The 21,523-nt window shown below is 39.2% G+C and overlaps 1 protein-coding gene and 1 pseudogene across 1 annotated transcript in view; both read right to left on the bottom strand.

Moving 5' to 3' along the window:
- The window catches only part of CPE (carboxypeptidase E), a 152,450-nt gene that overhangs the window by 114,271 nt on the left and 16,656 nt on the right, over nucleotides 1-21,523 (bottom strand). The gene's annotated exons all lie outside the window — the stretch shown is intronic.
- Nucleotides 3,530-4,777, bottom strand: LOC139037679 (mortality factor 4-like protein 1 pseudogene; annotated as a pseudogene).

The raw sequence follows: 21,523 nt of genomic DNA, 5'->3' as shown, positions 1-21,523 counted from the left end.
GGGCTTAAACTGCCTATTGTGTTTCCTTCCCTTGCTGGTTTCCAATCTGCTACCCCAAAGCCTCTAAGTTCCCACGTATAAGTGCTTCACCCTGCCATGAGCTGTGCTAATGAAAACTGGAAACAGTATTTTGTGTCCTCAATTGGGGGCAAGCGTGAGGAGAGCAGGCCCCCAGAACCAGGCCTGTGATGGCAGCTGGACTGCAGACAGCCCCCAGTGGAGGAAAGTGGAGGGAGGCAGGCAGAGTCAGGATCAGACTTGGGTACACCTTCCGTGGATACACCTTCTCCCTCCATCACCCAGCAAGGAAGATCAGGCTGAGTTGTACTAAAAAGCCCAGAGCTTCCCTGCACTGAACCAGAAAGCACTGACTTGGTCTCAGTTAAAGCTATCGCTGAGCTAGAAGAGGAGTATAGCTGGTAGCCAAGCTGGCAGGGAATACAGATGAGAATGTGCTCCCTTGGACCAGCACCTAAGTCTCCAAAAAAGCATGAACGCCATGCATAAAACTAGAGAACTCAAGCCGAGTTCATATTCTCTCTGTTTTATATCTACCGTTTAAATCTAGTGGATATAGATCCTAAAAAAAAAACCTAAACTACACACTCAAGCAAAGAGCCTGTCTTCTTTGAGGGCTATATATAATAGTATGGTGAAGTTTTACATAGTCTTCCCTGAGAGCTCAGTTGGTAAAGAATCCGCCTGCAATGCAGGAGACCCCGGTTTGATTCCTGAGTGGGGAAGATCTGCTGGAGAAGGGATAGGCTACCCACTCCTACCCACTCCAGTATTCTTGGGCTTCCCTTGTAGTTCAGCTGGTAAAGAATCCAACTGCAATGCAGGAGACCTGGGTTTAATCCCTGGGTTGGGAAGATCCCCTGGCGAAGGGAACAGCTACTCATTCCAGTATTCTGGCCTGGAGAACTCCATGGACTATATAGTCTATGGGGTTGCAAAGAGTTGGACACCACGGAGCAACTTTCACTTTCATTTTCACTTTTTAATGAAATTTAGTTCATTTCTCCCATTTTACTTACAAGGTAGACAAAGGACTTATTCATGACAATTTTGATCTATATGTAATTATTATCTACATAATTGAAATTGTGCACTTGCAAGTTATGAAATAATTAGGTGATGCTTGGGGACCAGAAGGCTTCCCTGGAGGCTCACATGGTAAAGAATCTGCAATGCAATGCAGAAGACCTGGGTTCAATGCCTTGATCGGGAAGATCTCCTGGAGGAAGGCATGGCAACCAACTCCAGTATTGTTGCCTGAAGAATCCCCATGGACAGAGGAGCCTGGTGGGCTACAGTCCATGGGGTCACAAAGAGTTGGATATGACTGAGCAACTAAACACAGCACAGCGCAGGGGACCAGAGACAGACGCAGAATATAAATGTTTACCCAAAAGTTTGTACTTCTGAAAATTTAAGCATTATTATTGTTAATTACCTCAAAACATATCTTCAAGGAAAATAACACTGAGAAAATATTAAAGACTGTGGTGACAGCTACCCTAAATAATGACGCTTTCATTTAGCTATATTTAATTCTAGTGGTAAAATTATTTATTAAAATTACCTTCCGGGTAGCAGGGTAGTTTTAAAAGACAACTCAAGTCAGTTCTTACAGATCATTCCCTAGAGAACAACTTATTTTACACGTGAAGAAATACAATCGTATCTGTTACCCCCACATCAGAAGAAGCAGATTAGCTCACCACCACAGAAACCTGTAAAAAAACATTCTGTGAATGTTTTCCCAGCCAGGAAGTCAATGATGCAGAGAAACTTTCAGATTTGGCACTATTAACTTTTTCACTGATTTTAGCTGTTAAAGATTTGTGATCACCAAGGCTAAGGATGTAAAAAAGATTCTAGACCAATATTTCATTCAAACATATTAATTTGGAGTTAACTTATAACAGGGAGGTAATAACTAGAAAACTCATCTTAGTGTTAACATTGCCACAAAAATTGGCTTCCAGTCCTTCCAATCTGGCACTTACTCTTTGCAACTCCATGGACTGAAGATTGGAGAGTTAAACAAAAAGATTTGTATTCTGTATTGATTATGTTCTAGCAACTCTAAGTACTGAACGCTTTTGTAAGGGAGAGGAGAAATAGACCACAGAGGAGTTACTTGACTGTTTGACAAGACACAGTATTACGTGGTGACCTTGCACAAGGGCAACAATGCTCTTTTGGTTTTCCCCCTGGCTGATTCATGCTCCATTCCCTCACAGTCTCTTATATTGTTTCCTCTTGACTTTTCTGACCTCTAAATGTGAGGGTCCCAGAGAGAATACACAGAACTATACAAAAAAGACCTTCATGACCCAGATAATCAGGATGGTGTGATCACTCACCTAGAGCCAGACACCCTGGAATGTGAAGTCAAGTGGGCCTTAGAAAGCATCACTATGAACAAAGCTAGTGGGTGTGATGGAATTCCAGTTGAGCTATTTCAAATCCTAAAAGATGATGCTGTGAAAGTGCTGCACTCAATATGCCAGCAAGTTTGGAAAACTCAGCAGTGGCCACAGGACTGGAAAAGGTCAGTTCTCATTCTAATCCCTAAGAAAGGCAATGCCAAAGAATGCTCAAACTGCCACACAATTGCACTCATCTCACACGCTACTAAAGTAATGCTCAAAATACTCCAAGTCAGGCTTCAACAATACATGAGCTGTGAACTTCCAGATGTTCAAGTTGCTTTTAGAAAAAGAAGAGGAACCAGAGATCAAATTGCCAACATCTGTTGGATCATCAAAAAAGCAAGAGAGTTCCAGAAAAACATCTATTTCTGCTTTATTGACTATGCCAAAGCCTTTGACTGTGTGTATCACCACAAACTGTGGAAAATTCTGAAAGAGAAGGGAATACCAGACCACCTGACCTGCCTCTTGAGAAAACTGTATGCAGGTCAAGAAGCAACATTAGAACTGGACATGGAACAAGAGACTGGTTCCAAATAGGAAAAGGAGTACCTCAAGGCTGTATATTGTCACTCTGCTTATTTAACTGATATGCAGAGTACGTCATGAGAAATGCTGGGCTGGATGAAGCACAAGCTGGAATCAAGATTTCTGGAAGAAATATCAATAACCTCAGATATGCAGATGACACCACCCTTATTGCAGAAAATGAAGAAGTAAAGAGCCTCTTGATGAAAGTGAAAGAGGAGAGTGAAAAAGTTGGCTTAAAGCTCAACATTCAGAAAACTAAGATCGTGACATCTGGTCCCGTCACCTCATGGGAAATAGATAGGGAAACAGTGGAAACAGTATCAGACTTTATTTCCTTGGGCTCCAAAATCACTGCAGATGGTGATTGCAGCCCTGAAATTAAAAGTCGCTTGCTACTTGGAAGAAATGTTATGACCAACTTAGCATATTATAAAACAGAAACATTACTTTGCCAACAAACATCCATCTAGTCAAAGCTATGGTTTTTCCAGTATTCATGTATGGATGTGAGAGTTGGACTATAAAGAAAGCTGAGAGTTGAAAAATTGATGCTTCTGAACTGAGGTGTTGAAGAAGACTTTTTTTTTTTTTTTTTTTTTTTGAGCTGTAACTCCTTTTATTTTCTCTGTTTAAAATCAAAGAGAAAACAAACATCAATTTTGTTATACACGAACATTTCGAAAGTACATTGTACAAGAGAAGGACTAAGAAACAAAAAGGTGTTTACAGAGATCAAACATGGGTGGGTGCACGTGCCTCACACGGCTTTCCGATGGTACTCAGGGGGAGGCACTTCATAATCACTGGCACTAAACAAAGTTGCAGAGTTCTTTGCCAGGTATGCTAGGAAATCGTGAAGATAATTCAGTAATAAAGCAAGGCTCTTCTCATCCAGAGGTGTGTAAGCCAACACTGCTCCAATTCGTACAAACAGTCTCAGGAGATGTGGTGCCCCGTACACCTGGGACATGGGTGCATCAGGGTGGTCCGCAAGGATCTCAGCGTACTGTGGCCTCTCAAATTTGTAGAGCAGTTGAGTGCCCAAAATCACATTGAAGTATTCCTTTATCCTGGCCACAACCTCATTGACTGCATACTCCTTATTATCTGTGTTTCCTCGCGATTTCTTGTAATTTGCATAATCCTCTAGGATGGAATCCACGTTCTTCTTGGCGGGAAGATAGAAGAGCTGTTTTTGCTGGGTAATTAAGTCCCAGTCATCAACAAGCCATGGCTTCAGTTCTTCAGGAATCTTGACTTTAACTTCAACTCTGCTCATAAATGTTTCCTCGTTTTCAACAGTAGGATCTACGCGAGCCCTTTTCTTGCGAGGAGGCTGAGGTGTTTCACTAGTGCTGCCACCATCTCCATTTCCAGGTGTCTTTTGTTGGCTCTTTTTCGTTTTCACTTCAATATTTTTTTGTTGTAGCCCAGCAGTCTTCTTCCCAGGGGCAGCCCCTCGCATCGTCCCCTCTGCATACTGCTCCTGATTGGCTTTTTGAAGTTTTCTCTGTTTTTGTAAATTGGTATCCACATACTTGAGTACTCTGCTTTCTGGAACCCATTCATCCCAATTTTTATTCCAACCACTGTAATGGATGAAGTATTTGACCTGTTTATCCTTTATGGCAACTTTTACACACTTTGCTTCATACAGAAGAGGTCCATGAAAGCACAGCACTCTCTCACCCTCCTGGAATTTAGGCTTCGGGTCCTGCTTCGGCGCCATTTATAAAGGATTCACCGCCGCCGCCTCCTCCTTCTCCCACCACCCCTGACTATCGCCCCCTACTCTCTCTGTTGAAGAAGACTCTTGAGAGTCCCCTGGAGAGCAAAGAGATCCAATCAGTCCATCCTAAAAGAAATCAGTCCTGAATATTCATTGGAAGGACTGATGCTGAAGCTGAAACACCAATACTTTGGCCACCTGATTCAAAACACTGACTCATTTGAAAAGACCCTCATGCTGGGAAAGGCTGAAGGCGGGAGGAGAAGGGGACGACAGAAGATGAGATGGTTGGATGGCATCACCAACTCAATGGACATGAGTTTGAATAAACTCTGTTAGTTGGTGATGGACAGGGAGGCCTGGCATGCTGCAGTCCAATGGGGTTGCAAGGGGCCGGACACGACTATGCGACTGAACTGAACTTGACTGACTCAGGAGAAGCAAGTTCCATCCCTGGGTCAGGAAGATCCCCTAGAGGAGGAAATGGCAACCTACTCCAGTATTCCTGCCTGAAAATTCCCATTAACAGAAAAGCCTGGTGGGCTATAGTCCAAAGAGTCTCAAAAAGTCACTAAGGTTCACTTCAAAATACAAATATTATCATCAGCAAATGACCAACTATTGCTTCAGTCATGTGACATGGTACTTTTTAAGCTCAATTTTATTTCTGAATACATTTTTCAGATTCACTTTACACATGTGTGTGTGTGTGTGTGTGTGTGTGTGTGTGTGTATGGCCACCGAGGTTATTTTTGCCAACATTTCTTTGGATAAACAGTACAAACCAATTTGGATTTTTATCAAACTACTGTAATGACAGAGCCAGACAACCTTCAAAGGAACACTTTTCAGCTTGTTAACACACACACAATCTATTCAGAAAAAAATTTCTTACCTTCCTGACTGCATTACTGTTGCTATTTTTCTTACATAAAAGCTATTCTTAGAAGCCTAACAAATTTTGTTTTTCAAATAAGAAAATCTGGCTTTAGGTTGTATACAACTACACTTATTATTTAAATTCATCCTTCTTTAAGGCAGGTCATCCTATTCATTACAAGACTCTTTAAAATTTATAACTTTGCTTTTATTTATAATAAAAAAACTTTCTTTGGAATAAAATACATCTTACCCAAAAAGGTAGAACTATTTTCAAAATATGTTCATCTGACCAATTTGATACATAAAGCCTCTTCAAGGAATAATTCCTCAAGTTATTTTAGGAGAACCAATGAAAGAGTAAAAGCTTAAAATGCAAATTACACACTTTAAAAAGTTCCAAATCCTTCATTGACTTTATTTTGCTATTCTATTCTAGGAAAAGTAAACAAATCTTTCAAGAAATAATAAAGCTAAGACTTTTTTTCCCAGTAAGCTATAAGCAAGCTCAGAAAATGTTTCAAACTGAGCATTCTTCTTACCCATATTAGAAACAGTATTCTTCAAGTGCTATTAATAATTTAACTTAGAATCATAAATATGCGTGAATGGAAGATCACTTGCCCTATCCCAATGCTCAGAAAGACCTTGGACTACACTTTTCCAGAGAAATAAATATTTAGTATCTCTGGGCATGTCTATGCCAGATGCTCTAAGGAAGATGAAGACTTTAAAGGCAGCTCCTTGACTCTGGGCTGCACTGGTTGCCCCTCCCCTAACTGCCGTGTGTTCCCGCGGCAGCATCCCATAATATGCATTATGTGCCATAATTATGTTAACAAGTCAGTTTCCCACAGAAAAGTTTCCAAGCCATTTTAGTCACCCCTGCTTTTTCATTTGAGAAAACAAGCTCAGAAAGGTTAAGTAACTGGCTTAAAGTCTCAAAAGTAGTAAGTGATAAAGCCAGGATTCAATTAAGAGACATCTGATTACAAAGTCCCTCAGAGTCTCCATTATATGTTATATGTCAATTAAATTTCAATTAAAAGAGAGAGAGATTGAGAGAATGACAGCCTGCTAAGAAGTTTGAGTCTGACCAGAGTACAGGCAGATCACTGGAGGGTTTTGAGCAGAGGAGCTGTCTAGACTGATGTTTGGCAGAAAACACTCTTCAACAGTGAGGAGAATGGGGAAGGAGGACATGCTGATTGGAGGCTGGTAAGCCAACCAGGAGCCTGGGGTATTAACCAAGTTAGAGATGGAGGAGCAGGCCCCAGAACTTCCCCTTGACGTAGTAATACAAATACAGCACTTTCTAATTTTTGTATCTTTTCATATGTTTTCAATGTGAAGAAAAATACTTGCCCTGCTTGCCTCACGGGCTACTGTTACAGGTAAGACAGCACACAGTGGCAGGGCTGACTGCATGAACTGGGTGTGCGGCACATGGGAGCACAGACTTGGGAGTGAGAAAGTCTGGGTTCCAACACTGTCTTCTCTGCTTCCTCCATGAAACTTTGGGCAAGTTACCTCACCTCTCTGTGCCTCGGTTTCCTAACATGTGAAATAGAGGTAATACTGGTGCCTAATTCACAGAGTTTGTTGAGAGGATTTAATGAAAGAATGCCTGTTTTATTTATGGCCTTATTTCCAGCATCTAGAATTGTGTCTGGTATTTAGTAAGTGCTTATTAATGTTACAGAGAAGGCAATGGCACCCCACTCCAGTACTCTTGCCTGGAAAATCCTATGGACGGAGGAGCCTGGTGGGCTACAGTCCACGGGGTCGCGAAGAGTCAGACACGACTGAGCGACTTCACTTTCACTTTGCACTTTCATGCATTGGAGAAGGAAATGGCAACCCACTCCAGTGTTCTTGTCTGGAGAATCCCAGGGATGGTGGAGCCTGGTGGGCTGCCGTCTATGGGGTCGCACAGGGTCGGACACTGCTGAAGTGACTCAGCAGTAGCAGCAGTAGCAGTATTAATGTTAAAATTAATTTGAAAATTATAAAGGACTATGTAATTGTAATGAGTTCCTCTTCTTTTACAAGATGGTTTTGGCTATCTGAGAGCTTCCCAGATGGCTCCGTGGTAAAGAATCTGCCTGTCAATTCAGGAGACACAGGTTCGATCCCTGGGACAGGAATAGCCCCTGGAGGAGGAAATGGAAACCCAGTCTGGTATTCTTACCTGGAGAATCCCATGGACAGAGGAGCCTGGTGGGCTGCAGTCCACAGGGTCACAAAGAGTCAGACACAACTGAATCACTGAGCACTCATATGTAATTGTGAGGAGTCACTATAACTATAAAATGTATTTAAGGTCTCCAATTTCCCCTACCAACACTATACTAAAAAAAATCCACAATCTTTGTTAATAGCACATTTATTCTGTTAAACATAAAAAGGAAGTTTACATCCTTCTCTTTTGTTTCTTTCTTAACTTTTCCATTATGTGCTCTGTTCGTTCAAACAAAAGCCCATGTGTTGAATGTATTTGTAAACCCTCAGTTTCAGGCTGGCTCGGACCCAAATGCCCTCCAGCATCACCTACACCTGCTGTGCTCATGAACAGATACTGTTTCACCAAAGAGCTGTACCTTGGGTGAGACATACCAGCTCAGATGATGGCAGCCGCTTGCTGTCCAAAAAGTTATGAATGAATACAAAAAAGATGGTTCCATCGTAGACAGAAAGTACTTTCATATTTGAAGAGAGAGACTCATTCTCGTGGAGGAATTTAGACACACAGACCCTACTGTTCTGCACACTTGTTTTCTCCACTCCTTCCGATACAGAAAGGTTTTCTCCTCCAATCATCAGCAACAGGTGTAGTGCTTCATCCAGCAGGGCCAGAATCCACTGAACAATTCATAAGACTCTAATAAGGGCAAACTCTTCACTTTGAATACAATTATTGAAAAAAATCATTTGATCATATAAGCAAAATGTGTTTGCCACCCTATCCTCTGACAGGCCCTGCCTATGAGAAAGTGGCTTCAAGCACATTACAGGGTTTCCACTGTGTACCATAAAGAATTAGAATTCAAGTGGCCATGCCTAAAAAAGAGAACACTGGTTTCCATCTTCATTCAGAAGAGACTAAGGAGGCCACTGCTAGCCAATCATTTAGCGATTTCTGTGGTACTGACTGGCCAACTGTATGGAATGTTAAGTGGATTCTACCAGATGGCTGACTGTGAACTCCAGAATGAGAAAAACAATGAGACAAGGGGCCACGGGAAGTTGAGGGGGAAAAGCAGCAAGGAGTTAGGAGCAAGGGAGAGAGGGAAAGGAGGGAAGGGAGAGAGAAAGTGGGAAAGGAGAGGAAGATGGGAAAGATGGAGGGAAAGAAGCAGAGTTGACAGAGTCGTTTTTTAAATAAACAAGCACTGACAGTGCCTCTCTTATGTGGCTAAAAAAGCGTCCTTCTAATAACTCCTGCAGCTGCTGCTGCTGCTAAGTCTCTTCAGTCATGGCCAACTCTGTGAGACCCCATGGACCGCAGCCCACGAGGCTCCCCCGTCCCTGGGATTCTCCAGGCAAGAACACTGGAGTGGGTTGCCATTTCCTTCTCCAGTGCATGAAAGTGAAAAGTGAAAGTGAAGTCACTCTGTCGTGTCCGACTCTTCGAAACCCCGTGGACTGCAGCCCACCAGGCTCCTCCGTCCATGGGATTCTCCAGGCAAGAGTACTGGAGTGGGCTGCCATTGCCTTCTCCGTTTCTAATAATACTTGTTTTAATTTCTTTTCACAGAAAACAAAAGGGGGAGGGGTGGTTAATATTTCCTCCATAGAAGAAAAAGGCCAACTCTCAGAAACGAGTTAGATTTTTATCTTAAGTGATAGTGTGGTTAAGATCCTGTACAATAATACTGAAATAATCACTTCCCTATATATTTCACCTCTGAAAGACTATAATGGCTTCCATTCACACACTTTCTGGTCCTGGATTCATCTCCCTGTGCAGTCAGGAAATTACCTTTGACATCCCCAAAACCAGACTTCCTGCTGAACTGTTGTTCTTTAGCTTCAAATCCTGTAGCACCCACAGAAAGAGAATGCCAACACAGACACACACACACACACACACACACACACACACACAATGTACCTAAGAGGCAAGGTAGCATCATGAATGAAAAAATATTTAGAGCAAGATTTTCTCATTCTCTAAATTAATCCCAGGTTTTTAGTTTTGTGTGTTAGTCACTCAGTCTTGTCCAACTCTTTGCAATCCCATGGACTGTGGCCCACCAGGCTCCTCTGTCCATGGAATTCTCCAAGCAAGAATACTGGAGTGGGCTGCCATTTCCTTCTCCAGGGGATCTTCCCAACCCAGGTATCAAACCTGGGCCTCCTGCATTACAAGTGGATAGTTTATCATCTGAGCTACTAGGGAAGCCCAGGGTTTTAGTTAAGCCTTTCAAATATCTTCTAATAAATTATTCCACCCTTCATCTGGGGAAGGAATGTGAAAACAAATTTGATCCACTTCCTTTAGTTATTTTTTTTTTTTCAATAGCTACAGACTTATAAAACTTCTGCCTCTTAAATCAAACAGTACTGAGATTCTATTTCAGCACTTTTTGGGATGAAAAAATACATCCAAATGTATACTGAAAAATAAATTCCATTAATAGCTGGGCCTTTGGCAGCTGACAGAGCTACTGGTCTCTTTAATTAACTCACCCAGCGAAGTTGTGAGTTCTTTGGGCACAACTGTGAATAGGACCATTAATAATCAGCCTACATCAAAAAGGAATCAGTTCAAAGCTCTTGGCTTCAATGATCATTTTTTTGATTCTTTACAAATTGAATTGTCCTTCTCAGTAGATCATTCATACAGTTCAAGACTGATTCACTAAGATCCCTGATTTTCTAAATTAATTAATTTAGAAGCCTTGTATGGTTGATAGATACAGAGGCAACCAGTACACAATCCTGAGGTTCTATAAATTCCATTAATATTGCTTCTGCAATGAATTTACAGAACTCAGCAATACAAAGATTACTAGGTGAGCATAAAATCTAAACAAACTATAGTGTAAAGCAATAAAGACTAGTCCATTCATGTTTACTGCAGGATGAGGTTATCACAGTATTTCAAAGCTTCTTAGAAAAGGAACACATTTAAGTCAGTTCTGATGAGGTGGATGAACCTAGAACCTATTATACAGAGTGAAATGAGTCAGAAAGAGAAAGATAAATATCGTATTCTAACACATATATATAGAATCTAGAAAAATGGTACTGAAGAATTTATTTACAGGGCAGCAATGGAGAAACAGACATAGAGAACAGACTCATGGACATGGGGAGAGGAAGGAGAGGATGAGATGTATGGAAAGAGTAGCATGGAAACTTACATTACCATATGTAAAATAGATAGCCAATGGGACTTTGCTGTATGGCTCAGGAAACTCAAACAAGGGCTCTGTATCAATCTGGAGGGGTGAGATGGGGGGAGATGGGAGGGAGGTTCAAAAGGAAGAGGATACATGTATATCTATGGCTGATTCATGTTGAGGTTTGAAAGAAAACAACAAAATTCTATAAAGCAATTATCCTTCAATAAAAAAATAAATTAAAAAAAAGAAGTAATAACCCCCCTCAATAAAAAACTTCTTAGAAAAGCTTCTATTTTTTATATTTTATCAAGATTTCATTTGTACTTTGAAGGACTTAAAGCCAAAGAGAATCATCAAATTAAGTCCATTATTTAATTTTAGTCTCTCATACAAATGGCATCAATTCACTGAAACTGACTGTGGGTTAGAAGATTCTACCCAGCCTCGCTCATATTACTTTCCTGCATCAGATTCACAGTCTAGCTGCTCTCTCTACACTTCTTCCATCAACTGCTCCTGAACCACCACGCACTCCACAACAAGACTGCCTCTGCGCTCAGTAGCTCAGCTGCTATAGGAAAAGTGTGACCAAAAAAAGTAAGAAAATACATTTCTACTCTGTGATTTCAGCAGTTGGAGGCAAAGACTTGAGGTGGGTTTCTTTTCTACTTTAAAAAAAAAATGTATTGCTATATAGTTGATTTACAATGTTGCATCAATTTCAGGTATACAATAAAGTGACTCAGTTATACATACATATATATATTTTCTTTTTTAATACTCTACCATTGTAGGTTATTATAAGATATTTAGTAGACTTCCTTAGTTATCTATTTTATATATAGCAGTGAAGTGAAGTCTGTCAGCAGTGTCCAACTCTTTGCAACCCCATGGACTGTAGCCCACCAGGCTCCTCCGTCCACAGAATTTTCCAGCCAAGAGTACTGAAGTGGGTTGCCATATGTATATTTTAATCGCAAAGTACTAATTTATCCTACTCGTAGGTAACCATAAGTTTCTTTTCTATGTACTTGAGTATATTTCTATTTTGTAAATAATTTCATCAGTATCCTTTTTACAGTCCACATATAGGCCATATCATATGATATGTCTTTCCCTGTCTAACTTACTTCACTTATTATTATAATCTCTAGGTCTATCAATTTTGCTGCAAATGGCATTTTTTCATTCTTTTTATGGCTCAGTAATACTTCCTTGTATTTGTACACCACATCCTTTTATCCATTCAGTGCTGCAATTAATATTGGGGTGCATGTATATTTTTTAATTACTGTTATCTCTGATTATGTGCCCAAGAGTGGAATTTCAGAGTCAAGGAGGCAAAAAAATACAATGGAGAAAGACAGGCTCTTCAATAAGTGAGCTTCCCTGGTGGCTCAGATGGTAAAGAATCAGCCTGCAATGCAGGAGACCCAAGTTCAATACCAGGGTTGGGAAGATCAACTGGAGAAGGAAATGGCTACCCACTGCAGTATGCCTGCCTGAATATAAGTGGCAGAGAAAACTGGACAGCTATGTGTGAAAGAATGAAATGAGAATACTTTCTAACACCATGTTGTTGTTGTTTAGTTGCTAAATCATGTCCGACTCTTTCTGACCCCATGGTCTGCAGCACGCCAGGCTTTCTTGTCCTTCATTATCTCCCCGAGTTTGCTCAAACTCATGACCACTGAGTCAGTGATGCCATCCAAACATCTAATCCTCTTTTGCCCCTTTCTCCTCCTGTCCTCAATCTCTCCCAGCATCAGAGTCTTTTCCAATGAGTCAGCTCTTCCCATCAGGTGGCCAAAGTACTGGAGCTTCAGCTTCAGCATCAGTCTTTCCAGTGACTATTCAGGCTTGGATTCCCTTAGGACTGACTGGTTTGATCTCCTTGCAATCTAAAGAACACTCAGGAGTCTTCTCCAGCACCACAATTCAAAAGTATCAATTCTTCAGCACTCAGTCTTCTTTATGGTCCAACTCTTACATCAGTTCATGACTACTGGAAAAACCAAAGCTTTGACTATACAGATCTTTGTCAACAAAATGATGTCTCTGCTTTTTATTAATAATTATTAATACATTAATTAGTAAACCTAGACAAATTATCTAGGTTTGTCATAGCTTTCCTTCCAAGCAGCAAGTATCTTTTAATTTCATGTCTGCACTCACCATAATGGTTTATAAAATAATATCTGGAGCCCATGAAAATGAAATCTGTCATTGCTTCTACTACTTCCCCTTCTATTTGCCATGAAGTGATGGGACCAGATGTCACAATCTTAGTTTTCATAATGTTGAATTTCAAGCCAGCTTTTTCACTCTCATCAAGAGACTCGTTAGTTCCTTTTTGCACATGTGTATGCTCAGTAGACTCAGTCATGTCTAACTCTCTGCGACCCCATGGACTGTAGCTCGCCATGTTCTTCTGTTCATGGGATTCTCTAGGCAAGAATACTGGAGTGAATTGCCATGCACTGCTCCAGGAGATCGTCCCGATCCAGGAATTGAACTCAAGTTTCCTGCATCTGCAAGCAGATTCTTTAATGATGATCCATCAGGTAAACCCAGTTCCTCTTCACTTTCTGCCATTAGAGTGGTATTTTCATATCTGAGATTGTCCATATTTCTCCTGGCAATCTTGGTTCCAGATAGTGACTCATCCAGCCCAGCATTTCACATGGTGTACTCTGCATATGTTAAATAAGCAGGGTGATAATATATACCCTTGTCATACTGCTTTCCCAACTTTGAACCAGTTCCTGTCCCATTCTAACTGTTGTTTCTTGACCCTCATACATTTCTCAGGAGACAGTTAAGGCCATCTGGTACTCCTAAGAATTATCCACAATTTGTTGTGATCCATACAGTCAAAGGTTTTAGCATAGATAGTGAAGCAGAAGTAGATGTTTTCCTGGAACTCCCTAAATATCTACATAATCCAATGAATGTTGACTACTTGACCTCTGGTTCCTCAGCCTTTTCTAAATCCAGCTTGTGTATCTGGAAGTTCTTGTTTCACATACTGTTGAAGCCTAGCTTGAAGGACTTTGAACCTTATCTTGCTAGTGTGTGAAATGACCACAATTGTATGGTAATTTGAACCTTCTTTGGTATTGCCTTGCTTTGGGATTAGAATGCAAACTGACTGTTTTTAGTCCTGTGGCCACTGCTGAGTTTTCCAAATTTGCTGACACACTGACTGCAGCTTGCTAACAGCATCATCTTTTAGGATTTTAAATAGCTTAGCTGGAATTCCACCACCTTCACTAGCTTTGTTCATAGTAATGCTTCCTAAGGCTCCCTTGACTTCATACTCCAGGATGTCCAGCTCTAAGTTTGTGACCACACCATCATAGTGATCCAGGTCATTAAGACATTTATATAGTTTTTCTGTGTATTCTTGCCACTTCTTCTTAATCTCTTTTTTTCTTCATTTATCTTTATTAGTTGGAGGCTAATTACTTTACAATATTGTAGTGGTTTTTGTCATACATTGACATGAATCAGCCATGAATTTACATGTATTCCCCATCCCGATTCCCCCTCCCACCTCCCTCTCTACCCAATCCCTCTAGGTCTTCCCAGTGCACCAGGCGCAAGCACTTGTCTTAATCTCTTCTATATCTATTAGGTCCTTACCATTTCTGTCCTTGATCGTGCCTATCCTTGCATGAATGTTCCCTTGATATCTCCAATCTTCTTGAAGAGATCTCTCATCTTTCCTATTCTATTGCTTTCCTGTGTTTCTTTACATTGTTCATTTAAGACTTTCTTATCTCTCCTTGCTGTTCTCTAGAACCCTGATTCAGTTGAGATATCCTTCCCTTTCTCTCTTGCGTTTCACTTTTCTTTCCTCAGCTCTTTGTAAATCCTCCTCAGACAAACACTTCGCCTTCTTGCATTTCTTTTTCTTTGGGATGGTTTTGGTCACTGCCTCCTGTACAATGTTATGGACCTCCATCCATAGTTCTTCAGGCACTCTCTCTACCAGATCTAATCTCATGAATCTAGTCATCACCTCCACTGTATAATCATAAGGGATTTGATTTATGTCATACCTGAAAGGCCTAGTTGCTTTCCCTACTCTCTTCATTTTAAGGTTGAATTTTGCAATAAGAAGCCCCCTCATTTGAGCACAAGAATCATTTTAGCAGGTAGCATTAACTCAACAGAAGGCTTGCCCTGAAATATACTCTCCAGTAAGTCTACTCCCATCTTTAATATTCCCAGTATTTGAATGAAGCAAAGATGGAAATATGAGTTAAGAGTTGTTTTCAATGGTGGAATGGAAGCTTGTTTGGGTGGCAGTCTCTAGGAAGACTCGGTCAAGAGCTATCCTCTCCTGCCAATCAGATGTGCTCAGGTAAGGATCACAGTGAGGAAGATAGTCATTAATGCATCCTGACAGGTTCCTGAGGAAAAAAGAGCAAGGCCTTCTCACTTTTTACAAACTGCTGTATGGTATGAAAGAGGCATGTGATGCAGTTAGCTCCTGGGAAAAGTGATGCCACGGCAGTGAGGGATGAAATTCGCAGCTAGTTCAGGTCATTTTGTGAATAGCATGTGTCAGTTCCTGGAAATATACTGGTTGGCCCAAAAGTTCATTTGGGTTTCCATAAAATGTTATGAAAAACCCGAACTTTGGGGCCAACCTTATAGTAAATAAACCCTGGAGCAGGAAATGGCAGCCCACTCCAGTATTCTTGCCTGGGAAATCCCCTGGACAGAGGAGCCTGGTGGGCTACAGTCCATAGGGTCACAAAGATTCAGACACGACTGAAGCAACAGCATGCACATGCACTTCCCCAGTAGCATACTGTACACCTTCCAACCTGGGCAGGGCTCATCATCTAGTGTCGAATCTTTATGCCTTTTGATACTGTACATGGGGTTCTCTAGGCAAGAATACTGCAGTGGGTTGCCATTTCTATGTCCAGTGGATCACATTTTGTCATAACTCTTCACTACAACCTATTTGGGTGCCCCTGCTTGGCATGGCTCAAAGCTTCATTGAGTTGCGCAAGCCCCTTTGCCACAACAAGACTGTGATCCATGAAGGGAAAAAAAGAGACATACAAAAGGCACATGAAAAGATGCTTAGCATCATTATTTGTTAGAGAAATGCAAATCAAGTAACAATGAGATACTACTTCACACCTAGTAGAATGACTATATCAAAATGACATAAAATAACCAGGTATTGATATAGGAAAATCAGAACCTTCATATATTGACAGGAGGAATGTAAAATGGTGCAGCCACTTTAGAAAACAGTCAGGCACTTCCTAAATATGTAAAACTAAGAGTTATAATACAACCCAGCAATTTCATTGCTAGGACTCTATCTAAAAAGATGACAACATATGTCTACACAAAAACTTGTACATGAATGTTCATAGCAGCATTCTTCATATCATTAAAAAGTAGAAAGCAATCCAAATGTGTATCAGCTGGTGAATGGCTAAACTGTGGAATATTCATATAAATAAATATTATTTGTCAATAAAAATGAATTAAGTACTGTTACATGCTACAGCATGGATGAATCTTGAAAATATTATGCTAAATAAAAGAAGCCAATTAACAAAAGACCACATATTGTATGATGCTATATATATCAAATACTTAGAAAAGGCAAATCCATAGAGACAAAAAGTAGATTAGTGGTTGCCAAGGGCTGTAGGAAATGAGGAAATGAAGAATGACTGCTAATGGGTACAGGGTTCCTCGTTAGGGGAAAAAAATGCTCTAAAATTGCCTGTGGTGATGGCTGCACAGAACTGTGAATACACTGTGTAAATTGTTTGGTGTGTGATATCTTTCTCAATAAATAAAACTTACTGTAATAAATATACTATAGTAAAAATAATAATAACAGTAAGACTTCAGCCATTAAAATAAAAGAAGCGAGTTTTAGGATAGAGCTTGAGAACAGTATGACTGCAATTTCAGGGACAAATCTGTGATGTCAGTTCAATTATATTCTTCTTAATTACAGTGCATTAAAGGAAATTTTTTAAAAAAATTAAAATAAGATTAAAAATGTAAATTCAAGGGGCCATTGACTTTATCTTTTTATGTCATTAGCAAGTCAGAAAATACATCCCTGTGGCATATATGTAATGTAAATTTTCAAAAATTAAATCATTGTCACATTAATAATAATGACAACATTTCAGAGCTGGGGCCCTAGTGATTGTCTATTTCAACTTGTGGTTTTTACAAAAGTTAACTTCTCTAACATTTTTCATACCACTCCACACTGCCTCCTTACCAGTATGCAAACATTAGCTTTTACTTAATGCAGCTCTAATAAGTTGTCTTCTGGAACATGTGTTTCAGTGGTCTCAAGTTTGAAGTTTCGTTGTCTTAAATTTTTCATATTACCTTCTTTTCAAGCTTAGCTCACTTGAATATTTGCTATAATGGTAGGTGGTGATGATTTCCTTTGGTGATATACATACATCATAAACATTTCAGCTTTTTTTCTTTTAATACATATTCTAGGTAGCTATACAGATCTAGAAAAGAATCAAGTAGCCATCTAAGAGCTCTTCATAATTCCCATTGATTTTTAGTGAACTTTTCTTTCCCAGTGCTAGACTTTTAAAAAGTTTAATATCTGAGCTTTAACATCTCACATTTAAAATCTGAGGTCAAATTTGGTGTGTCTACACTTCAAGACTGACTATTTCCCAATATTTGTTCCAAATCTTGAAAAAAGAAGGAAGTCTGGAAATTAACATTCCATAGTTCAAAGTAAAAATTATTCCAAAGGAAAAGAAAAAATTTTACAAGTATTTTAAAGACATAGATAGTTTTCCCCTTTCCATTTTTCAACTCACCAAATTTATTATATTTCCATATCAAATCTTTTCTCTTTAGTGGAAATAAATCTTTGTGATATATTTTTGAAAGTCTGTATCTTACTTCACATGGTATCATATAACAAGCTAGAATCACCTGAGGCACAAACACCCTTCACAGTGAATTATGTATTAGGAGAAGTTTCCACGTGCTGTGCTCAGTCACTCGGTCGTGTCCGACTCTTGGCGACCCCACGGGCTGTAGCCCGCCAGGCTCCTCTATTCATGGGTTTCTTCAGGCAAGAATACTGGAGTGGGTTGCCATTTCCTTCTCCAGAAGTCTCCATAACTATGAGAATAATAAAGGCATCACAACTGGGGCCAGTCATTTACAAAAATCATGCAAAATCTGAAGAGGCAAATTTATATCTAAGTAAACAGTGGGTGAATCAAGCTGAAGATGTTTTCCATCATTATTGCACATTCTCCTTTCTCACACATAGAATGGCTCAAAACAGTCATGATAAACTTTTACTAAATCTTTAATAAATATATCTTATCAATGAAAATGAAGTTATAGTCTTCTGAAGAACAGATATGAAAAATAATCTACAGATTTATCACCTTGTGCTACCTATCTTTTCCTCTTTATCCCACTGTCACCTCTGTCTGACTCGCTCCTCTCAACTCTACTGAAACTGCTTCCCCAAATGGCACGAACGATTTCCATCATAACATATATTAATACAGTATCATCCCTACTATATTAGAAGCTCCTTAAAATTGGGGTGTCTCTTAATAAATAAACAACATTAATTTATTATTTAGAATGGATAGTCGTCATTTGTGTAATAGATGCACTTGACATCTTTTCACTTCTTACTTGAAAATCCATTATGTTATCACTCTCAAATGTATAAGAAAAACCAACTATTCATGCTCTAACCTGTTAAGCATCCTCAGTAATCATTATTTTAAAAAACACAGTGTGAGAGGATGTTTTACTGAATAGGTACATTTTTAGGTACATAGAAATTAATGTGACCATGTAAAGGTGTGTATTTAGGGAATTAAATTTATATAACATATGTTATTTATGTAATATATGTAAAGCTCAAAAATAAAGCTTTTTAATTTCTAGTGTCATAGCCAAGAATTATGAATTACTAATTGGCTATAACAGGCAGTGTTTTGAAGTAGAATTTATCAGTCACTTATTTCTAAAAACAACTAACATCAGCAAAGCCTGCTTCTGACACCTTAGGGTGTCACCCCGTATTCTTTGTCTAACAGAACTGTCTGTACCTTTTGAAACGGCTAATGACAGATGGTCTCCTCAATAAAAAACAGCAGGAGGCAACATATTAATGCTACTCAGCAAGCAAGTCTGCAGACACTCAACCAATGAAATGAGTCTTCAGTTGCTAAGCCATCCTGTCACCATGGCAACATCTAGTTCAGAAAAAATATTGGATTTTCAAATTAAAAGGGCCATCTATCTTAAAATTTCAGTATCCTCCAAGCTTATGATGGTCAGACTTCAGCTAAAAGAACTGCCTAGATTTTCTCACTCATCTCAAATCAGACTTACCCATAAAAAGTCATTTGCCCTTTCACTTAAAAATATTTATTTACACTCAGTTTCTAACTTTATTGACTTCCTAGATAAACACATAAAAGGTGTTTTTGTGTGTATGTATTTATGTGCACAAACTTGCAGGCTAATAGCTATAAATATAATGACAAATATTACTGCCTTAGAAAATTTTCACTGGTATATATTCTTATCAGTCTGTTATTATATCTGATTAGAGAGAATAATCAAAGAAATAAACAATGTGGTAAGATCAGAATGACATTCTTATTATTACTTGAGATACCTAATATGAACTTTCAAAGTAACAATTAAATATTATTTTTAAAACAGCTTCATATTTAAGTTGAAATGATAATTTGCCCAAGGAAAATGATCTTATTTACCTCATGAAAATGCAGAGAATCTGAAATAAAGTTTGGAAATACACTGTAGAATCAAGATATGATGGTGAGGTGGAGAGGAGCCTTATTTTGGAAGCAAGAACACAGGCTATCTTAGATCATGGCAGCAACTCCCACTCAAATCACATGGTAAGGAGAATTTTCCAAAACAAAAGAAAGGCGAGAAGGGAGATAATTCAGAAAAAGGAAAGGGGATGAAGCAAATGGTGTCTAATGTACTTATTTTTATATTTAACTAATAATGTAACTATATATAAATACATTTTTCATATCTTGGTTTTGCCACTTATAAGCCTATGATCTCTCAGGTAAGGGAATAAATCACTCATCTCTCTGTGCTTTAGCTTCCTAATTTATAGAATAGAAATAATAATAGTACCAACTCCATAGGGGTTGAGGATTAGATGAGTTAAGCTTTTAAATAGTACTTGACATATACTGAGCATTACATAACTATGAGGGTGGGGAAAGTATATTCACTGTACATTTTGCAGCGTTTAAATTTTTTGTTTAATCTTTCTATTTCATCTTTAATTTTGATTTTTTTCTTACTTCTACTGTTTCCTAATGTTGTTTTTTTTCTTTACATTTGCTTTACTTCCTTTTTTTATTTTGTTTTATTTCAGTCTGTCTTAATCTTTTTTGCCATCTTTTATTATCTTAACTTCATATCTGAGACTTCCTATATTTGATGGCTCACTTCCTAGGATATACCTCAAAGCCAAGTTGTAGGAGTTACAACAGACAGACTGACACCAGGCCACAAAGCACAGTTGTGACACTGACAGCTCCTACATCACTCTGTCACCTCCCCCTAATTAAAGATGACTTCAGGAACTCATCCCAGGAAACAAAACCTCACTGTGCAAAATGCAGCTGATGGTCTGAAAAGTTTTTTTCATGAAAACGGTTGTATTTGAAATTTCCAATTAAGAGTGCATATGTGTATGTACACACACATGCGCACATACACGCACTTTCCCTTTGAGGGAAGGAGAAAAGAGCAAAGTAAATGGAACATCTTTGAGGTGCCTCCTTTTTGTGGGGAGAAAAACATTGCAATGGTCTTAGAACAACTGACTGGATAGAGGTCAATATAATATTTTATTTATCATACTTAAGAGAAGGGTAGAATTCCACATCTCAGAATTAGCCAGGTCCTCTGGCCCATGCATGTGTGACTGGGTCATCACATCCTGCTTCTGAAGTACTCCAGGCACCTATAGGCCCTGCACATAATGGATTAGCACCTTCTAGAATTAACACTTCCCAAGGGTCCTGTACAATTCCCTATATGGGAAAGAACAGCTAATACCCCTGAACTACATAAAATGCACAGCATTTATGATTTCAAGGTTTATCCTAAGTGTCTATTTAGCTTCTAAACTGAATACATACTTAATAGAAAGCAAGAAAGAAATGAAAGCTGATTCAGAGTCTTTTCTCTTTATTATAATCCATTTATACAAAAGGACTTGGAAATGATGGTAATAAGTCACTGTTTATTACTCTGGCAAAAAGAAATGGCTGCTAATAAAACTGCCCAAAAGATCCCAGCATTACTTACTGACCCCTACTACACACAGAAATCTCACCCCCCCAACCTTCTTCCTGCCCTTGCACCTGATTAGGCTCTGGGCTCCCACTCTCCTAATGCCCAACAGTTATGACTGTACACAGACCAAAAGGAGATTAAAGCTATTATGTGAATCATTCAGACCAAACACTTTCACCTGAAATAGTGGTCATCAAAAGGTAAGTAATTTACCCCATATTAACTGA

This window comes from Odocoileus virginianus, chromosome 12 (assembly GCF_023699985.2).
Source record: "Odocoileus virginianus isolate 20LAN1187 ecotype Illinois chromosome 12, Ovbor_1.2, whole genome shotgun sequence".
In the NCBI taxonomy this organism is placed as follows: domain Eukaryota; kingdom Metazoa; phylum Chordata; class Mammalia; order Artiodactyla; family Cervidae; genus Odocoileus; species Odocoileus virginianus.
The sequence above is the reverse complement of the archived record's forward strand: the minus strand, read 5'-3'. Positions and strand labels throughout refer to the sequence as shown.